This window comes from Strix aluco, chromosome 4 (genome assembly GCF_031877795.1).
Source record: "Strix aluco isolate bStrAlu1 chromosome 4, bStrAlu1.hap1, whole genome shotgun sequence".
In the NCBI taxonomy this organism is placed as follows: Eukaryota; Metazoa; Chordata; class Aves; order Strigiformes; family Strigidae; genus Strix; species Strix aluco.
In genome coordinates, this window is record NC_133934.1 from 132096449 (window position 1) to 132118191 (window position 21743).

The 21743-nt window shown below is 41.6% G+C and overlaps 1 long non-coding RNA gene across 7 annotated transcripts in view; it reads right to left on the bottom strand.

Annotated features, from left to right (window-relative positions):
- Positions 1–8184: 8184 nt before the first annotated feature.
- The window catches only part of LOC141922120 (uncharacterized), a 35404-nt gene continuing 21845 nt past the window's right edge, over positions 8185–21743 (bottom strand). For 6 of the 7 annotated variants that reach the window (XR_012622896.1, XR_012622894.1, XR_012622893.1 and 3 more), the window contains one exon: positions 14544–21089. This is a non-coding gene — a long non-coding RNA (uncharacterized LOC141922120). Of the gene's footprint in view, positions 10095–10934; positions 21090–21743 lie in introns of those variants that run through there. The other variant, XR_012622891.1, reaches the window with a different exon arrangement.

Below are 21743 nucleotides of genomic sequence, written 5' to 3' on the forward strand. Positions count from 1 at the left end.
ATGAGCTAGGAAAAAAGGTCTACAGAGTGCTTTATTCAGATTTTAAGATTAAAAGGGCACTGTAGGAGTATGTGAAGACTCTGGCAGCAACCTAATAGAACGTGACATAGCTTGGCTTTGAAGTAACATCTAGGGATCAGTTTGCACACTTCTATGCCATAGTTTCATTATTTATTACTGCTGACTTTTACAGAATCTTGAAGGAGACACAGAATTACATGAACTGAGGAGATTTGCCCTTCATGTCTCAACTGAAAGAAACTGAGTTGAAGACAGACTTTGAAAGGAGTAGTGAAAATCAAATTATGTATTTAGGGATTAATGTGTTTTAAGTAGATGGTAAGTCAACAGCAAGTCACCTAAGCAACTGTACAGGAGTTCTGGTGACATGGCACTAGCCCCAGATGCCAGGTTTGCTGCAAGGCCATTCTCACAGGGAGTGGCAAGAATACCTGCAAACGGTCAGTAGCCTCTGAGTAAATCTACTTTGTGACTGATCAGGAATCACACAAGGCGGCAGTCACACACTAGAATTTCTTCTGTGAGTCACCTGGGTTTTTAAAAGGTTTCAGTTTGTGAGAATGTACACTTTCTGCAGACCACAGCCTTAATTTTAACAGGCACTCATGAATGTTTCAGCAACTACTTTGTTTCACAGGAATTTGTGAAGTTCTTTCATCTAAATATTAGAATTCACACAATGATCCAAATGCAAATTACAGATTGTCAAACAAGTAAAATGGCATATAGTCCAATTTTTTTTTCCATTCTTGGGCTATGGTTTCCTATCAGCCAACCTCCAGTCACTCAAGGACATTAATTAGTTTTTCATGAAGTTCCTCCTGTTTGGACTTTCAGAAGAACTTTGAAACTTAGCACCAAGCGGACCCCCTTTTTCTCAGGTGTGGGCTCTTTCCCAAAACTTCAGTAGATTTGTGAGACAGTTTCTCTCTACAGGATGCTTTGCTGCCTCCACTGCTTTATATCCTGTTCATCCTTGTGTCTGCCTGTTCCATTATTTATTGTAACACCTACTACATGAAAGTTAGACTATCATGCATAGACCCTCCACCCCCAAAAAATTTAAAGCATGGCAAAATATCCAGATCCCTGTTGTCTTTTGGTACTAGGGGAATTCAAAACGGTACGTTACACACCAAAGTCTGCAAGATCTACTGTTTCATAACCCACTTCATTTGCAGAGCACCATCTCCTTCCTCTGATGGCTTTAGTATTCCCAAAACCTACAGTATGATAACATTGTGTTTTTCACCAGCATTTCCAATGAAGATTAAGTTGGTTCAATTGGGGTCAACAATGCCCCAGGAGAAAGGAGACCTTTCCTTATCATACACTTGCAGGATCATAGATCAGAGCTTTTTCTCTTCAGAATGTTTTTTTGCAAGAACCTCATCTCTTTCCCCATCTGTCCCTACTGCCTTTAATTCAGGATCACAGCCAGGCTAGCTAAAACCCCAGCAGTTCCCAAAAGCCCTAGTGTACTCATCACATTGCTCCTGTAAAGCCCACACAACACGCTGCAGTGGGAGAGCGGGGGTCACCACCTCTGACACCAGCCGCACTCCTCTGCTGTCCCTCGCTCCTTGGTTGTTGCTCATCAGCTGTTCGGAGCAAAGACAGCCATGTCTCCTTTTTCCTCCCTCTCTCCTTCCACTATGTGACTAGGCTGAGTTCTAGGAATTACAGGTAATTAATGTTGGAAAGAAGAGCACACAGCAGTGCAACTGCAGAAGGACAACACAAATTTCAGTATTTTCAATGGTTTGCAATCAAGTTACCTTCCTGTAGCTTTGCTAGGAGATGCTCTGCATAAAAGACAGAGTCTTAGGCATTTTGCCATGTTTTCCTGAAAAATACACCAAGTTCATGCAAAATATACCAAGTTCTTCAACATCTATACTGTGGTGACAGTTTGTCATTTTACAGATATAGTTTTTTGTTTGAGTCCTGTTTTATTTTTTGCCAAAAGCATGTGTTCATGGGGAAAAAAAGCTGCCTGAGGTAAAGTACCAGATTTGATGGGTTTCCTGCCAAATATTTCTGATGAGTTTTAAAGTACTTTGGACAGGTCCTCCCTGTCCACTTTACAGTAAGAAGAGAATTCTCTGGCAATTCTCTGGTTTTTGCAACCTCTGAAAATCTGTAATTCACTGGATTGCTACAAAATTTTAGGTGTTCCTAACCACTGAGTTTTCATTCGGGTTTTTGGGAGACAGTGTTTGTAACTATTTCTATACAAGCATCAGTATCAGAATCTGATTCCTCAGTGACTTCAATAACCAAGCACCTCATATTATTTTAGTCAGGTTCAGGACAGATGATCAAGGCCAGAAAGTATTACTACAGAAAAGTTCAGAATAAATAGTGTTAAACATGACCAAAAATCCTATTTTGCATAGAATCCATTCCAGTTTTCTCAGTGAATCAGTCACTCTGCAAATGGTGACACTCATCATTGTCTTCAAGTGACACATAGGACAAGAGACCACATAGGACAGATTACAAAGAATTCATGAAGGAATTGCATGGAAAGCAATTTCAGATTTTTTACTTGGCAAAGTCAGAAATATTTCAGGACATATGCTGAATACTTTAAACAGGCTTTAGAAAGTACTTATAAAATAATATATAGCAAGTAGCCAGCAAATGTTGATTGCAAGTCCCAGAGGTCACTGTTGGAACCTTCTCTTTTTTTAATGTATATAAATGACCTACACCAAGAGACTATCCATAAACCTGCTAGATTTGCTGATGAAACAGAACCAGGAGACTGGTAAATGCACAGCAAGCAACAAAGGAAATTGCAGATCTGTGGCATAATTAGGCTAAGAGAAGTTTAATTCAGACTTGCAGTGGATTGCATGCCAAAATGAAAATGAGAATAACAGACTGATTAGGTCGAAGTTAAAGAGGAAGTTTGTAGTATCAAATCTCTGTAATTAAATAATTTGCAGACTGGATTAAATTTAATAAAATCAACATAACAGAATACAAATCAGATTAGCTGAAATAGCAAAGGGAGCAGGAAACCCAGAAGGAGGAGATAATGCCTCCCCACATCAGATGCTCTTCTCCTGTTTGACTGGTCCAATGTGTATATGGGTCTCACACTGGAACAACCTGAGATGCCTTCAGTATTGGATCCAGCTGTTCAGACAGACTCGAGAGGTGAAAAAGATAATTATTGCAGAAATTATTGTTGGGTCATTTCTCTGACTCAAATTTTACATGAAGGATCCTTCAGAATGGTGTAAATGTGGAAGCCTATATCCACTGTATAGAAGATCAGATATGTCAAGCCTTGAGATTTCACCTCTTTATTCAGGATTTGGATGGTCGTAATTGAGTTGTATGATCATGGATGTATGAGATATAAAATAGCTACAAAAATCAATCAAATATTACTGCTGAGTCCACACAGAGGTTTATTTGCTTGTCATGTGGGTACTGGAATTACAAGATATCATTCACGTGCTGCATTATGTTTTAACATATGACAACCATTTCTCAATCACGCATTCAGTTCCTCTCTAGTAAATGGAATACAAACCATGTCTCATTTTTCACTCCATAGTTTAACATGACCCAAAGCTATTCTGGGTTTGAAATGAGGTTGGAGGGGTTTGTTGTGAAAATTTAACAGTGTGTAAAAGTTGTGGACTGTGGCAACACGAGGAATAAACCTTGACAGTTGTGAAGAAAGTATACATGTAAGCATGTTTCTGGTTTTATATATATTATAAGATAGGAATAGCTTTATTCCCATGTGCATGTTTGTCTTCAGTAATCAGTTTGGCTGAAACAGGGTCATGAAAAACGTAATTTCACAGTTATAGATAATGTCGCCAGTGAAGTACAGAAGAAATGCTTGCAAAGTTGCATACTGTTTTCAAATAAGACAGATCACTTATTTCTATTGTTAGACTATTAAACAGTTTTACAGCCACACTGTGTTGTTTGTTTGACTTAGCAAGAGTCAGTCTTTTGCCCTTTCCCCATGAAACTCAATAGGAAACCTGCAGCAGCAGTAGTGCACTACATCAGAGTTGAAAAATATGGAGAGCTTAACCCTGATCCATGGAAGAGGCTGATGAAATTTGTAGTGACTTGAATAAATAAACAATTGAGCCTAGTCTAGGTGAGCATGAGGTTTGTGATTCATGTGACTCACTGTGATCTCTGTGGTCTACTGAGACTGACTGTCCCAAAGACCACCCTCAGACAGGGCAGATATTTCTAAATCCAGAAAACACCTGCATTTGACTTAGGCTTCCAACTGCCTATTTGTACCTGAAGTATGAGGTTTGCACCCAGTTACCCAGGACACAACTTCAGTGGCCAGTATAAACACAGATTTACAGTGACCTTTGTCCATGAATTGCCAGTCATTCCTGAGTAAAAATTGTTTTAAAATACTGAAATATGTCTTTCTGTTCTCCAGCATTTCACCAGCCAAAAGCTGGAACCAGAGACGTGAGGTTCCAGAGACACTGGGAACCAGGCTATAATAGAAATGGTATCAGCAACCTCATAGAAGTGATCTCATTTCCTTCTATCTTCAGGAGCACTGGACAGGTATTATTTGATAGCTCTTCTCACACTGAGGTAGTATTTGTATACTTATGGACATGGGCAAAATCCTCTACTAAACTACCATTTAAAGTTCCCTTTGAAAAGATTTTTGCTTGTCAGTGCTGTAATAAAAATGCTTTTAATATCAAGTTTAGTGTAACACCTTGTGACTGACAGCAAGAAATCATACCAATAGCGTAAGGGAAAGTGGCAGACCTTGTCAGTAATCTTTTGATGAAGCTTTTGTGTCAATTATCTGAAACTTCTTGGAAAACATCAGTTTGAAAGCATACTGCATTTCTTTTGCAAAGTTCACATTTCAAAACCTGACATATAGGTTTGGTGTGATTCTACTAAAACAAGTTCATGGTATTTATACATGTTTGTGTGTGTGCATGAGTCTTTATCAAAAACATATTTTGCTGCACTGGCTTAATACCTTTCTTCAACAACCAAAAAAAAAAAGTTTTCATTTATTTCAGGTGGACATTTTTTGGAAATAATAGATCAGAAAATATACATTATTATGTGAGGTATTTGGGAAAGCAATAGATTAATGGAAAATTATGGAAGAACTGTAAAATGAGAAAGCAAAAGTATGAGAGGGATGACACCAGAGGAAAGTGAAGTTTTGAGCTGAATAGACATTACTCTGTAGTTTGTCAAGAATTCATCTGAAGGGAAAACTCATGTAATGTTTTAATGGGTAACTTTGCCAGGAATTATTTCTATTAGGAGTAGGTTAGTATATAGATGATACAAATTTTGGAGGCATCATCATCATAAGAGTGTTGGAACTACCTTTTTACTAGCATCTAGTCTCTGCAGACATCTAGTTTTCCTGTAAGAAAAGTAAAAAGTGTAAAACCTTTGTGATAATTGTTGTCTATTTCCTTCAATAAGTGCTGAAAGGTCTTACTTTCAAAAAAGACGGGGGCAAAGTCTAGTCAGACCCTGGTTCACTACACTGAAGGGTTCTGGCCCCATGCCAGGTACAGCCATCAGGAAGGCAAACATGGGCACCCAGACGGGCTGCATTCATCATGCTCCCCTGCCACAGGCCCCTGGTTAAGGCTGGCCAAGCCTCCCTCAGCCTTGTCATTACTGTATCTCCATGTCAGGGATAGCATGGTGTTGTGGTTTCACCCCATGGGCAGCTCAGCCCACTCAGCTGCTGGCTCACTCACCCCCAGTGGGATGGGGGAGGAAATCAGAAGGGTGAAGTAAGAAAAATAGTGGGTTGAGATAAAGGCAGTTTACCAGGTAAAGCAAAAGCTGCGCACACAAGCAAAGCAAACTCAGGAATTCATTCCCCGCTGCCCATCACAGGCGGGTGTTCAGCCATCCCCAGGGCAGTGGGGATCCATCACGTGTGACGGTGACTTGGGAAGACAAACATCATCATTCTCAATGTCCCCCTTTCCTCCTTCCCCAGATTTTATTGCTGAGCACAACGTCCTACAGTCTGGGGCGTCCCTGGGGTCAGTTGGGGTCGGCTGTCCCGGCTGTGCCCCCTCCCCACTCCTTGTGCACCCCTGGCCTGCTCACTGGAAGATGGAAGGGGGGGGGGGGGGAGGTGTTTTAAGATTTAGTTTTTATTTTCTCATTACCCTGCTCTGATGTGATTGGTAATAAATTAATCTAATTTCCCCAAGTCAAGTCTGTTTTTCCGATGACAATAATTGGTGAGTGATCTCTCCCTGTCCTTATCTCGACCCACAAGCCTTTCGTTATATTTTCTCTCCCCTGTCCAGCTGAGGAGGGGAGTGATAGCGTGGCTTTGGGGGGCACCTGGTGTCCTGCCAGGGTCAACCCACCACACCATGCTTTGTCCCTTGTCTGAAAATTTTTAGCACAAATAAACAAATCTCTTACCATGGATTCATGCAACATCTGGCATAGTCTTGGCTGTACACAAAAAGCTATGTTTAAAAATTGCAAGTCAGAAAACCAACTATTTCAAAGATAAGTCTTGCCAGATGTAAAGCTTTCTCATACTTTGCCACAGCCAGTGGTTGTGCAGTATTTTGGTTTGTCCTGCTCTTCATTACGTGTCTCAGACCTTATTTATTGTGGTCTATTCAAGCCAAACTCTTGACAAAAAAAAAAATTTCTTCTCAAGTATTCCTTTACTGATCACAATTATCATACTAGACAGTCCCACAAGCACTAGTTTATTCTGAAAGCTGAGGCAGGACTAAATCAGCCTCACCCATGAAAGTCTGAGGAACACACAGGAAGAGTTTCACAGGTCAGTTAAATCTAGTTATAAGAAATTATTACAAGTTATCATACAATGATTTAGGTTGGAAAAGACCTTTACGATGATGGAGTCCAACCGTAAACCTAAGACTGCCAAGGCCACCACTAAACCATGTCCCTAAGTGCCACATCTACACGGCTTTTAAATACCTCCAGGGATGGTGACTCCACCACTTCCCTGGGCAGCCTGTTCCAGTGCTTGATAACCCTTTCTGTGAAGAAATTTTTCCTAATATCCAATCTAAACTTCCCCTGGCACAACTTGAGGCCATTTCCTCTCATCCTATCATTTGTTACTTGGGAGAAGAGACCAAAATCACCTCATCACAACCCCCATTATAATTAGCATCAGTGCCCCAGGGCCACTTTCATTAAAGCCAAAGCTTTCACTTATTGAGTGTTGTGCCTTGTCCCTGAGGAATCTGCACCTGCATTTTGCTTGTAACAAGACCCAAGGCTGCAGAAAACGTTGAGACACACCTTTGTTCTTTTCATGATTCCCCTTAGCGGTTTGGATGCCCTCTTCTTTAAGATGATGCTGAGCTTCTCTATACACAGCCCCAGGTATTGCTTAGAAGCCAGACTAGAAGGAAACAGCAGGCTACAACCTTCAGCACATGTTCTGAGCAGGAGATGCTGTTCTCTAGCACACACCCCCCACTCCTGATATTCCTGTTTTAAGGTCCATTGCAATTGCACCTCAGGAGTTCCCTTCTCTAGGTTCCTAGACCCAGGGGTGGGAGGGAGGCCCAAGAAGAACAGAGCTGAGGCACCCATCATCTCACCTGGCTTCCACATCTGCAGTGGAGCTAAGAGAGAGGCCTCAGCTGGCATATGTTCAGTGCAGACAGGGAGTTGTCTCCTGTACTTTAGCAAGGCTCAAATGTCATGGTAATTATCATAATTAACACTTTTTTATTTAAATAACCAGAAAGAAGATCTATGGCACAAAGCCTCCCTGACAAATTCTAAGTCTGTGCTTCAGACACGAGGAACAAAACTTCTTAAAGAGAATGTGGCAGGTGCACCCGCCCAATGAAAACAGGGCTTCTTGGCTGCTGGAGTGCAGCAGCTCCTGGCTGCCTTTGTTCTCAGGGCTCCGTGGTAATTGGGGCCTTTGGGCAATGGGAGCCGCTATTGAGCACAGGTCAGATTGGGCCTGGGTATAAATGGAGTCCCCTGGGGGAGCTATTTTGAGCTCGTCCCCTGAAGCAGCAGCTGAGGTCAAGGACTCTCCCTGGGGTTGGGATGCTGCCCAAGGAAACTCACCTTGAGGTGACTTGAGTTGGGATGTGCCCTGAGAAGGTCCTGGAGGTTGAGAGCCCTCACTGGTCAGGTGAGTGATAGAGCATTTTGGGTTGTCCTTAAACCCTATGAGTGGTGCTTTGTTCTGCATTTTGGGTTGTTGTTAAACCTTAGGAAGTTGTTCTGTTCTCCTCTCACAGACATTCAAACCTGTAGTTTGTGGAGGGTTAGTTAATTGTGTTGGCAATACATTTTTAATTTTTGGTGGTTGGTTGTTTATTTGAGAGCCTCTGTAATAGAGAAGTACAACAATGTTTAAAAAGGGCAAACTACTTCAGTCTGGGAAATAGCTAAACTGCTTTGCCCGAAGTTTTCCAGAAGGTGAAATATAGTGGTAAGATTGAAACAGAAAATTGACATGAATTACTTCTCAAACTATTGACCTATTCACCAGAATTCAGATGTTTTGTTTCATCACCAGTTATAGGATATAGTCTGACAAAAGCTCCTCTACAATCACAGCAACACAGTAAATCACTGATTCTTCATTTCAATAGGCTGTTGATTAACATGGGTGATGTAAATCACCTGTTCTGTGATCTGATTGAAAATAAGCCTAGCACAGCCACACTACTTGAGTAAAGAAGGCATTAAGATAACTGAGGGTTTAAAGGAGTTCACCAGTTATTTTAGCTAGTGCAGGAAAGGTGCCATTTCTCATACTCCATAGCTACTCTAAAGGGGAGCAATGTATAGTAGCTAGTTATGATGTCTCTGATGGTGCAAGCTTTGCTCAGACAAGTGCTTGGAGCCTAATGCCTGAACTGCTGCCGTGATGGCCTGGGTGCTCCTAATGAAGCAGTCAGTTACTGTAGACCATTACAGCTACCAGAGTTTCCCAGGAAGACAACAGGCAAAGAGCAAGTAGCAAAGAATTGCATGTGCTGTGAAACATGGTACTGTGGCAGCCTAGGAAAGTTTATTCTGTAAATGGTGGATGGAGATCACCTGCTCTCTGTGGCAAGGCAAGAAGAACTAGCCTTAGTCTGATGTTCAAGGAAACATATTTGGAAAAATATAAAGCCTTAGGTGTTTTGGCCTCCTAAGGAGGATGTTGCTGGAATCAAATACTTCTCATAGGGAAGGTCTAGATATGTTTGGTTCTCTGCTAATAACGGTTGCTGCAGGTGGCATTTTACCATCTTTTCAAGCTTAACTGAAAACTAGTCTTCCTATAAAGGTAAAAGGACTTCATATTTTTTTTTTGAAACAAGCTAAATTAATTTTTAAATCTTTTCTTCAAAATATCAGCTGTTAGAAAACCAGAGAACAAGAAATGTCATCTGCAGAACAGAATTATGCAGTGCTGAGGCACACACCCATTTCCTTGATTTCTTTAATTTATTTTAATTATAGTCCTCCTGAGAATGCCAAAATCTCTGTTACAGCCAAATTGGTGCTAGATTGGTGAACTTCAGGAATGAGTGTATGTTATGTTTGTGAAACACATTGCATCTTGTATCCAAGGTAAAAATTGTTGTTAGTATGTTGTGTTTTGCTGGTGACTGCCACCAGAGCTCAGTATAGAAAGGAAATAGTCATTTTTTTAAGATTTTTTGAGAACTCAGTGTGGCTTCTTCTCAAAGCACAAGAATCTATTTCATGGATTTTAAAGCATACTTCTAAGAATGCCTCCATTTAAAACATTAAAAAAATAATAATCAAAAACATAGGCATTTATCAAATGCAAAACATTTTGTTCAAAAAAACCCTCAAGGATAGATTATTTTGACATTATAATGAAAACAAAGCACTTCCAAAAGGAGTTGGTTTGGGGTTTTTCCCCCTAAAGAACTCAAATATTTTCAGGTGTGCCTTTCCCAGCTGATAACTGATCTATTCAAGATTATTCTAGTACTCAGAGATGATCAAGTGCGTAAGCAGCAGTTCTTTCTCCGATGTCCTGGCATCTTCAATATTGTATTAAATTCTTGCTTTAAAATAATACATAAGAATTAAAATAAGTTATAGAGAATGGCAACAAGAGTAATAAGAACATAGTACTGCTTCTATTTAAGGAACATTGAACATAGACTGTGGGACCTCAAGCTGTTGACTCTATTGGAGGGTGTAACAGTAGCCTGTGAAACAATAAATATAATAGAGAACTTCCCAATTTCATGTGATTTTAAAAGTCAATTTAAACCAGCAAATATTACATTTAAAACAGAGAGAAGACTTTTTTTGGGCAACACAATTAGATTAAGGAACTTATTTCCAGGATGTTATAGAGGAGTATAAACAGATTCAAGGAGAGACTTAAAAGTCATGGACATATTTCAGAACGTGTGCAGCGTCAGTAGTTGGATGTGGTGTCTGGCTGAGTGATGCTAGGGGCTACCCGTACTGGCATTCCTGCAGGAACAGGTACCTCAGCCAGGAACTGCCAACTGCACGTGAACATCCTGCGTGGCCCTGAGATGTCGTGCAGCCCATAGCCACCTGTAAGGACATCAGCAGGGCTGGATCTAGGTGGCTATTGAGATCAGGCAGGTGCCAGTCTGTCCCATAGCAGCTGTGCACTTCTTGAGACAGAACAGTTCTAGGCATTTAGCCACAGTTTTGTCCCTAGTTTAACATTTCCTGTTGGTTTGCTTTTTTAAAGCTGACTTATTTAAAGGAACACAGAATATGACTAAGCTGTTCATCACCCAAACTGAAAACCCAGAAACCACTTGTCCTGGTTTTGGCCAGGATAGAATTAACTTTCCTTGGGCTGAGAGGGAGCACAGCTGGAGGGCTGGGTCCAGATTGATCACTGGAGTATTCCATACCATGTGATGTCATGCTCAGTATCCAGGCGGATGCTGCTCTCACACCCGTTTTTTGGTTTCTGGGTTGGCGTGGCAGGATTTTCTGGTGCGGTCAGATCGCTGCTGGGGGGGTGGGCTGCGTACCTGTCGCTGTGCTTGGTAAGCCACTGCTGCATTTGACCTGTTTTGGACTTAGTATTGTTAGTGTTGGTTTTGTTACTATTACTAAATTTTTTTTGTTCAACCTACAAATTTCTTATTTTGTCTCTCCCCTATTTCACTGGGGGACGGGGTGGCTAGTAAACAACTGGCCATGTGGTGATTGGCTACCAGCTGAGTTCAAACCACAACACCATTGAAGTTACTAGATCTACCGAATGATGCAGGTGATAAGGATTTGAATAAAAGCTTTGGTCTTCTGTTAATAGATGCAGTCACAGTTGGCCCAGAGCAGCTTTGTGCTACAGAGCTGTGTTGGGTGCTGGTACTAGGGGCCCCCAGGGCTGGCCTCTGTAGGAAGAGGACAGGGGCTGCCCCATACCAGATATCTGGTTCCATCTGTCTCTGCAAAGGTCCCACCATGGGCCAAAGGTAAGCCCATCAGCAAAGCTGGTAGTGCTCTGTGAAAACATATTTAAGAAAGGGTAAAACACCACCCAGGCAAGTGAGGAGTGGGGGGGGGGAAAAAAAGGCGTTCACAGGTTTTTCTCACACTAGGTCAAAGAAGGGGGGGGGGGGGGGGGGGGGAGGTGCTCCAGGCACAGGAGCAGATATTATCCTTGCAGCCTATGGGAGAGACCAGAGTAGAGCAGATATCCATACTGGGAAAACAGGGTGGGGGGAAGGTGTTGGTTGAATTTGTCTTTGTTTCTCACTCTCCAAATCTATTTTAATTGGCAATACATTAAATTAATTCTCCCCAAGATGAGTCTGTTCCACCCTTGATGGTAATTGATGGGTAATCTGCTTGTATTTATCTCAACCCATCAGCTTTTCCATCTTATCTTCCTCCCCATCCTGTTAAGGAGGGGGATTGAAAGAGTGGCTTGGTGGGCATGTGGTGGCCATCCAAGGTCAACCCCACACAGGAGCTCACTGGAGTGACGTCATGGCTAAGCAGAGGGGTGCCCTGTCAGACAGTGGCAGTCACCAGTGAGCGCCGCTTCCTGGGGCCACCCCTCCCAGGGGTATTTCACATGCAGTAATGTCTCCCTTCACAGCACTGAAGGCTAAGAATCTGGACATTGTCTTGGTGGCTAAGTAATCCTATCAGAGAGCTGAGGTTGTCACAAAATGGTTTTGTTTGGCCAGAGTTGGTCACAGTGGGAGCACACTTGCTCTCCCAAAGACCTTGCCTTACCTTCAGCTTGCCTTTCAAATGCTACTTTCTTCTGCCCATACAATAAGGATGAAAGATTTTGATAGTTGTGTATCATGATCCTAAGTATGCAGACCCTAAGCCTTTCTTAATTGTTCAGGTAATAGCTTCAGATGTAGGCATTTTACTAGTACACAGAAATAGCCCATCCTTATGAAGAACAACATAAAAGCACCTGTAACAGTTTGTCTCAAAGCTTCATCTCACCTGTCTCTGGTAGGGGCTTAAGTTGTGCCTTAACAGGAGTTAAGAAAGCATGGGAATTTACACCTCTCCTTAGTACTTTCCCAGTTTCCAGCAATTTGCAGCACAGGGACTTCCTGAGCCAGGTTTGATGTAAATAACCTAGTGTAAAATTAAATCACCTAGACTGATCAAATTGGTTGCTGTTATAGCAGCCCTAATACATAACATGCCCATCAGAAGACTCAGCATGCTCTCTTACCACCCAGAGATGAATACATTGTTACTGGACTTACTGCATATTGGGAAAAGCAGGACTGGGTCTTTCTCTGGGAACCAGCCTGCTGCTCCACCGTCTCCAGTTCCACCACAGTCATGGCCATGTAGAAAGCAGATTCCTCCTACTCCGAACACCTGAGCTCCAGCAGAGCAAAGTAAAACCACAGACCCGGGTTCAGGCCACTGAGCAGGAGTTGTCTGAACCCTTACAAGACACATCATTTCTGGTTGTGCCTTTTTATTGTGTAGTAACTGTACAGATACACTTTTAGAAACCCTGGTTGCTTCACAATGACTATTTTTATCCCTCTCTATAAAGCCTCAATGTACACGTGTGGGAAAGAAGCAACATACACATACATTTGCAGAAAGAAGCATGCACTATTCAATGCAGAACAAATTTGCAGCTTGGAAAAAAAGCCAGCTCTGAGTCTTCTTATTATTTTACCATTGGCCATTATATACTGCAACTCTGAAATATTAATATGTAATTCTTCACTTTCTAATACTTTAGTTTCTGAAAATGCTGTGTAACTTGGCAGATACTCATAAAGGGCACAGCAAACTCTTGTCTGCAAAGTTTTCATGTTGATAAGGGGCTGTGTTGAAACCAATGATGCTAAATGATACGGGGTTTGCTCAAGGTACTGAAAGAAGTTAGCCTTCAACCACATCATAAGAACACAATACTTAATGATATTTGGCTTTTCATTACTTCCACTTGAATAAAGGAACTGAAAACATCAGTGTCCAGCCAAAAGTGGATTGAATGACCGCTATTTTTGCAGAACTGATAAAGAACTCTTCTATGAAGATAGAACAAAAGAACAATGAAATAATGTTTCTGAGAAAAAGACCAAGTTCTAAAGTGAGAACTGTTCATTAAAAATAAGTCCATCCCATTCTGGATTTTAAATGAAATTTTCCTTCCTTGTATTCATGAACATGTCACCTAGCATGTCACCGGGTTTTTGATATATTCCTATTGAAATAACTTAAATAATCTAAATTAGCCTTGCAAGTGCTTCAGACACATGTGGGTCAGTTTGCATTTGAAAGAATGGGGGGAAAAGACCCCACTGTCCATACCACCAAGTAGCCTATGAGCAGAAAGAACCCTATTATGCTGCTGAAGTAGTTGCTAATTATTCAGTAGCTGCTAATGGGAAAGCCGAGGAAAGTCTAATAGAAGTATAATAGTTCCTTCAGTTCCAGCTGCTTACTTAAGAGGAGGTTGATGACTGCAAAGGGTGGGGAAACAGTGTAGATCTCTCTTGTTACAGAGTGATGCAGAATCTTTGGTAGGTGGAATTCTCCAGTTAAAAGCAAGCTTGCCTGTGTGACTGACCTGTTGCATGAAAAAACATCTAAGAACATATATAAATCAAAATCACTTCAATTTTCTGGATTTTGTTATAGCTATTTAAATATACTGCCTTGTTATTTGCTTGTTATACTATGAAGGATTTATCTTCTAAAAAAAAATGGTGTGTCACAGGCATTCTGGCAAATGTCAAATAGCTGAAATAATTAAAAGTACATACAAGTAAAGAGACTAGAAAAACATTTCTAGGAAGTGTTAGCTATCTGGACAAAACCCACTAAATTTCTGAAAGTCTTTGAAATTTTGGCTCAGTTTTCTAGATTAAATTTCCCATTGGTAATCACTAATAACTCCAGTGGGATCTGTTCATTTAGTCCTGAGAAAATGTGACTGATTTCCACATCAGCTGACATAAACAAGCACGTATAATCTTCCATAGGTAATGTTATAAATTGAGACCACAATGGACTATAATTCACTCTTTATTAGTTATAGCAAGTAGAATATGAGCAAAGACAGCGCTGGACGGCAGGGGAGTCTGCGCTCCGCCAACTGCCGTGCTGAGTAGTTCAAATAGTCCCCTTTTTATACATCTTTACTTCCGTGCTCATGAGGTAGTGGAGGTACTCCGCGCATGCTTCAGTTGTTGTTAGGGGGGGTCGTTTCCTGCCTCCTGGTATTTGTTGAGGCTGAAGTAAGAAGTCTTCCCTCTTTGTCTCATAGTTGATCTTTTACTCATATATCCTTATATGGGCCGTCTTGTCCTGTTTCTTGTCGCTTCCTGGAAATCTGGTGGTTATCTTGCATGAGCAGTATCTGGTTAAGTTTGTGTGAGTGATTACAGTTATCTTATCTCACACAGGCGGCGTCCAGTGGTTGTTTGCATGAGTGGTTTCTGTCGTCTAATTTTACATTGAGCTTAACATAAATCTTAATAAACAATACCTTAGTCCACAGTTTCTCACAGTAAGAAGGAGGAAGGTTTCATGTTTTTAGTACACAAGAAAACTTTCCTCGCTGTGTGTGAAAACAGCTTTTGTAATTAAAGACCCATCTTCCCATCTCCCCCCAGATAACAAAGCAAGTGCATCCCCCTCCTCAACACACACATACTGCGCTTTGTATTTTCAAGCTTTTATTGAACCTAACTGCTCAGGAGGTTTAGCAGATCATTTAGAAATGCCTGGTTTTGTGCAGTTGATGACTAGGTGCTCCCTCAGGAAGAGTCCAAATTCTGGTTTTATGATAATGCTTTATGGTGAAATAATTGTCACTATACATGCCTTTTTAGCTGTACAGATGTCATGGTAGGTGTTAAGGTGGGCTGTACTACAGCAAAACTCTTCTGTTAAACAAGGTACAATTTCTCTGAAATTTAAACATCAATTTTCACTGCCTACGGTGAAACTGAAACATGATTGAAAACAACAGAACCACACCAACAGTATCGCAGGGAAAGACTTTCCAGGAAAGAACAAGTTTCCTTCACAGTGCAGTTCCCTCTGCTTTCCTTTTCATGTTGCAGAGTGTTTTGAAAAAAATACATTTCTCTCCAGCATACCAGAGACTCCCCAGAATTTCCCATGGTTTAATGGTAGAGCCCGGCAGATAAATGCTGGACATCCTACAGACAAAATGTGCCTAGAGTAAGGCAGAGGGGGCACCTTTTATCTTCATCCTTCTGCCCTTGTCATTTATGCATTCTTCCTGTGGTCATCTCCTAAAGACTGCCAGGTTTTGGGGAGAATGGACTATGCAATTTTGCACACATGGACAAAACTTGTAAAATAAGATTCATGGTAGGTAATAGGAAACTGTCTGTACCAAATTATTAGAAAAAGCACCACATGAAGACAGCAAGGATACAGCAGATACCTTTAAACTACTTTCACAAGCCCTTGTGCTACCTCACATATGAGCTTGTAGTACTTTCCAGATAACGTATTTTCGTAGAACCATGAAATTGTAGTCTTTGTGCTTTGAAAAAGACAAGAGTACCTGCTGTGCTGAGACCAATATTATGTCAACTTGATCAGTCAGGATTAAGTATTTTATGCAATAAAACTAATTCTTTTTCTGAAGATCTTACAAGGAGGTGACTCTTCTTCCTAGTACAGGTGAATTCATACCTCCTTGTTTCAGTTGCTGCTTTCCACTGTGGTCAAATCTATCTCCTTAAATGCAAAGGAACTGTTAGATCCTTTTGTAGAGATAGGGCCAGAATGCAAACAGGGAATCTCATTCCTGTTATTTCTATACATGTTCCTTAAAAGGAACTTCCCGTCTTGTTTGCAAGGGTTCAAAATTCAGCCTGAATGCACAGAAATATTTACATCACGATCTGTCCTGTTTTAGAGTGTAGGCAAGTGAGGCAGGCGTGGAAGACTCAACATAACTGCCACCCAGAGCAGAGCTGTGTTCTGTACCAGACAGCTGATGGTTTCTTGCCTCCCAGAGCAGAATTAAAATCAGCACAATTCATGCTGTATTCCTTCAGAGCCTGTTCCTCAGTAGCAAGGCCAGTACACAACTGTATTGCCTCAGACTCATGTCTATGCTTTCTTTTAATATTTTTACACTACCAAATGAAAGCAAAACAAGGATGAATGTGTGTACATCTGCTCACTTAGCCAGGCGTTAATAACAAGCATCTGTCAACAGAGAGACGGTTTTGGAGCACTGCTCTATTCATGTGCTATTTATTGCCAGCTGCTCTGAGCCACAGAAGAGGACTGGAACAACTGAGTCAGATGGGGAGTCTCAGAGGTGAGGGTCACCCAATTTTGCTGTTAGCATGGGAACTTACTTCTATGTGAGCTGAATGCTGCCTACAGGGCTGGATTTGCCTGGGAGAACAAAACAGCTTGAAGATACAGATCACTGACTGCTGGTACACAAATAGTTTTTGTTTGCACAATATAAACATTAAAACATCTGGAAAATTGAGCAGATGAATGTTACAAACATCTGGGAGGCACTGAAAGCTCAGATTTTCAGTCGCAAAGTTTTATGCTTTTAGCAAGCAAGTGACTAGAAGGAGGGGAAATGCATGAAGCAAAACCCTCTGTCTCTTGCAGGGCAGATTGTAGCATGGGGAACAGCTGGCTTCAGTTTTTGCATCTCATTGAACTCTGGTCTGCCTAGCAGTACTCAGTACCCATTTGTGCTCAAACTAATGTTTCTGTCCTCTCTTCACTATACAGCCACAGGTAGGTATTGTCAGTCTGTAGCAACCTTTAGAGTGTTTCACCACTGTTTGTTTGGAATGTGGTAAGTGGTGACTGCCTCCAGCTGCTCTGGGGATTGAGGATTCCTCCTGGCTGCTGGAGCCCAGGGGTTTCCATCCATGGCCAAGGGACACAGCTGCCACATTCCCATTTGCAGGTTCAACCGGTAGCAAAGCTGAGGACGTAACACAAACACATACAACATGGACACAGCTGGCTGCACAGGTCGCCACAGACAAGGTGCTGCTTTCCACAGCACCCGTACGTAGGACTGACATAAAACGTGACTGCAGGCAGCTAAGGCCCTTCCTCCTCTTTGGTCAGGATTGATGGTGGCTAGTGAAGGCCAACGCCCCTGCCCCCATTCTCTAGAGCCACAAGCACATGCACATTCATGGATCCCCCAAAGTATTGGCATGATCCCTCTGTCTGCCGGACACCCCTGCCTGGATTCCAGTCCCTCTTACCTTCTTCACAGGTCCCCTACTCACTGGCTAGTCCAGCTTGGAGTTTGTTAACAAATGACACACGCACAATCCCCCACATACCATGTTTGGGGAAGATACAAGCCCTGTTCCCCGCTGCCCTTGAGACAGTAAAAATAAAGTGATTTAGGAAACAGGCTAGCTTTCTATCTGTTGACTGAAGTGGCATGCAGACCATTTGAGGGTTGCTGCTAATTAATTACTTCCCTGTGTGAATGAGACTTCAAAACTTTACATTTCCTTAGGTTTGCTTTTTTTATAATCCCACATAACTAGATTATCTCAAACCTGCTTTAGATTTGCTTCAGTGTGACGTTATCTGCATTGCCATCACCATGCTCTCCCCGAAATCTCATATACTCACTCTTGGCTTGTGTAGGCAATAAAACTCTATGTAAAACCAGGGGTGGCATAAAAGAAACAAATTAAAACTCCATTAGGAACAAATAGACCTGGAGTGAAGAAAGCAGAGACTTGCCTTGCTGACAGAGGACATTTTTCAAACTAGAAAGATAAGAATTTTGCACTTACTTGTTTTATATAGGAAGCAATATTCTCCAGATCATGGAAAGAATTGTAAAAAGGACATGTTCGCAGTATAGGTGGAAGATGTTTCCTAATCAAAAATTCATTAAACCATGTATCTGACTTGAAACAAATAAAAAATGGGGAAATAAGTTATCTTAGCAGTTCTGTGATTTCTTCACCAGAATTCACAACTCTGCTGCTGTTCAGGGTGTATGGTGCCTGTGTCACTGGACTCAGGACTATGGAGAACAGGGAAAGCATCTGTCTTGGATCTCAGGTGTTACACAGAGCTGACTGCACACAGCAGTATTGTAAGACATGGATAGTCTTGATAGCATCACATGTGTTTTCTTGAGCCTCAACACATGAATTCAAGTCTCAGATCTGAATTTTACTTGGCTATCAATCTCTATTTCTATGGAGATGCCGTGTAAAAGGTAAAAGGATTTATGAGTCAAGCTCATTGGTTGTCCACAGTTTGCTTGGGAAGCATTTTAGGGTCAGCAAAATCAGAAATCAGTGCTGTCTGTTTATTATTATCTGAAAATTAGCTCCACCCCAGACAGAGCTGGTACAGGCCTTCTGGATTCTCCAGACACAGCCTCTTGGTCAGAGTCATGGGATACCTTTGTTATCTGGCTCACTCCATCACCTCTGTGTGCAGCCCTACCTAGTGCTTGGCTGCCCAGGAGATCCTGCTCCTTCTTTGTGTTTCAGACATTACCCACAGCAGAGAATGACTGATGTAACAAATGCAAACCAGAAATAAGGTGATGGATGTTGAGATACCATTTCAACACGTATTAGCGCGCTTCTGCTTTTTGGATTACAGGTAACGTCTTAGGACTAAGTACAAAGATCTTCCTGATAAAGTTGATCATTGATGTCAGATATTTTCTATACATAAATAGATATACAACACATAAATATCTAAATATTTGAAATAGCAAACTTTCATGAAACAAATATTCCAAATAATTTTCTATTTCAGCACTCACTTGTTAGTCGTCTTCTGACGGTATGCTTAACAGAGAGTCATAGCACTAACTGCATTGGCTGGACCCAGAAAGAACTCTTTCAAATTTTCTTTTATATATTTGCTAATAACAATATATTAATGTTGATTATTTTCTGTCATGTTCAGACTTAACTCTCTGAAAGCCTACTACTGGTTTCATTTCTTTCTGTAAATCTGTGATTATCTTATCTGGTGAAGCCCTGCACATCTTTCATCTGGGCATCTGAACATTGGTGACTGATGACAGATCAAATGGTAAATTTCAAAATATAAAAAGAAGAAAATTAGCAAAATTTGAACCAGTGAAAGCCTTAGTCTTTAAAACCAAGGGTGAAGCACAGGTCTGCTTTGAATCTGCTTTCCCAAGCAAATTGTAGGAGTTAATAGTAGAAGATCTACTTAGCTTCTTGTTTTAAAGAATAGATCAGCTTACAATCACGGAGTCCAAAGTTATGTTCTTCAATCTGCAGTTCCAGAACTCTTCTCTCATTCTAAGGATCATCTTTCTTTTTTTTGGTTTGGTGAATACTGGTTGAATACTTTTACAAGACACCAGAACTGGGAATAAATGGAATAGCAGTTATTGATACCATCTGTTCTCCAGCATTTGCTGGTTCTGTTTTGTTCTGCAGGTCTTCAACAAACAGTGTGGTAGTTGCAGCATTCCTCTGAGCAGCTCAGTGTGCATCTCTGACTAAAAGCAGATGCTCTAGGTAGAGGATAAGAGCAGAGCAAGTGTACAGCGATACTGTTACTGTAAAAGCCGGCAGAGGAAGTCTCTAAGACTCATTTTGGAGTTTTAGAAAGCAGGCATTCTTTATTGCAGTGCTGGCCACACACGCAAATAGCTTCACAAAAAGTGAGCACACCCGAGATCTGTAAGTGGCAGCTAATATACAGGGAGATTATACATATTCATAACTTTTCCAAGAAAGGAGTTACATATGCATTAGATTTCCTGGAACTAATTACAGTATCTGCATCCTAATTACACATGCGCTTTCTTGCTGGGTGGTGGTCTCGAGGGTCCCTGGGGGTCGTTGGTAGTCTTCCTCACGGTGTCTGCTGGTTCACCTCCGTGCTCACGCATGCTCTCAAGAGGTCTGTTTGGGAGGTGTTGTGCAGCTGTGCCGTTTCTTGAGCTGTTTTGTTTTAATTTGTCCCAACCTTGTTCCTGTTAATATTCAAGAATAGGCCCCAACTGCCTTATTTATTACTGTCTTATCTTCAAACTCCTTTCTTCTTCACAAAAACACCAACCTTCAGCTGTGTCTGCAGATACCAGAAGCTACACTGACACTGACCTGATTTATTCTCAGTAAAAAAACGTTTAGCAAGATGAAAAAGCAAGACGAAAAAAAAATGTTAACAAGACGTTTTGGCTTACAATACCACCCTAGAAACCCAGAAGTGTGGCCATAAATTTAACAATCATTGTGAGAGACTGAAATGTCCTATGACTGTCTCAAAGCTTGCTTGTGTCTGTGCAAACCTCCAAGAGAAGCTGCTGCAGCCTGTGAATTGGTCTGGGGGATGTCACCCAGAGAAGCGGGAGTGTATTGAAAGATGCACCCCCCCCCCGCTTCCTTGCGGTTGCATTGTCCGGGCTCTTTAGACAAGCTCAAAGGGGCAGAGGTGTGCTGAGCCCCATCCTGTAGCCGTTTGTGCCACTATTGTGTAGGCCAGACCCCATGCATGGCTAATGAACTGAGAAGAGGCAAACGCTCCTGCCCTGAAGCCAGATGCAACAAAACCTGTGGGACCAGAGGAAAAAAAAACTGAAGGTGAGCGGAATGCTAATCAGCGGACACGGTGAACTTCAAAAGGCAGCATAAAATTTTGCTCAGTATGCATCCACCATCGAAGCCAGATCCGTGTGCACCCACCATCGAAGAACTGAAGACTGAGGACCAACGGGACGCTGCTGGATCCATGGTGGTGACTATTCTTGCAGCCCTATCCCACATCCTTGTTTTATTTCTGTCTTTTCCTTCCATTCTGTCCTATCGCTACCCCTCTCCACTTCTTTAATAATAAAAACCTGGTTTGGGTATACGGCATTTGACCTCATTTGTGTCTTAATCTCTCTCTTGGGATCATATCGAAACCTCCCCCGACATTGGATCGGGACAATCATGCATGTACTTTATTCCATTAATTTGTATAATTCATTTTTAATCAGTGTAACCTTCATGAATCTGCAGCATCCCATGGGAAGAAGTTCCAGTTTAACTATGAATTATTTGCAGGAATGTCCCCTTCACTATGCACTTCCTATTGCTCAGTGTCACCTGTAGCTCATACTCAGCAATTAATTGTCTGTTGTCTCCAAGCAAAGTCAGGAATCACAGCCTCACTCTGTGCTGCAACACTTCTGCTCACATACAGCCTCACCACAGTGCCTCAGT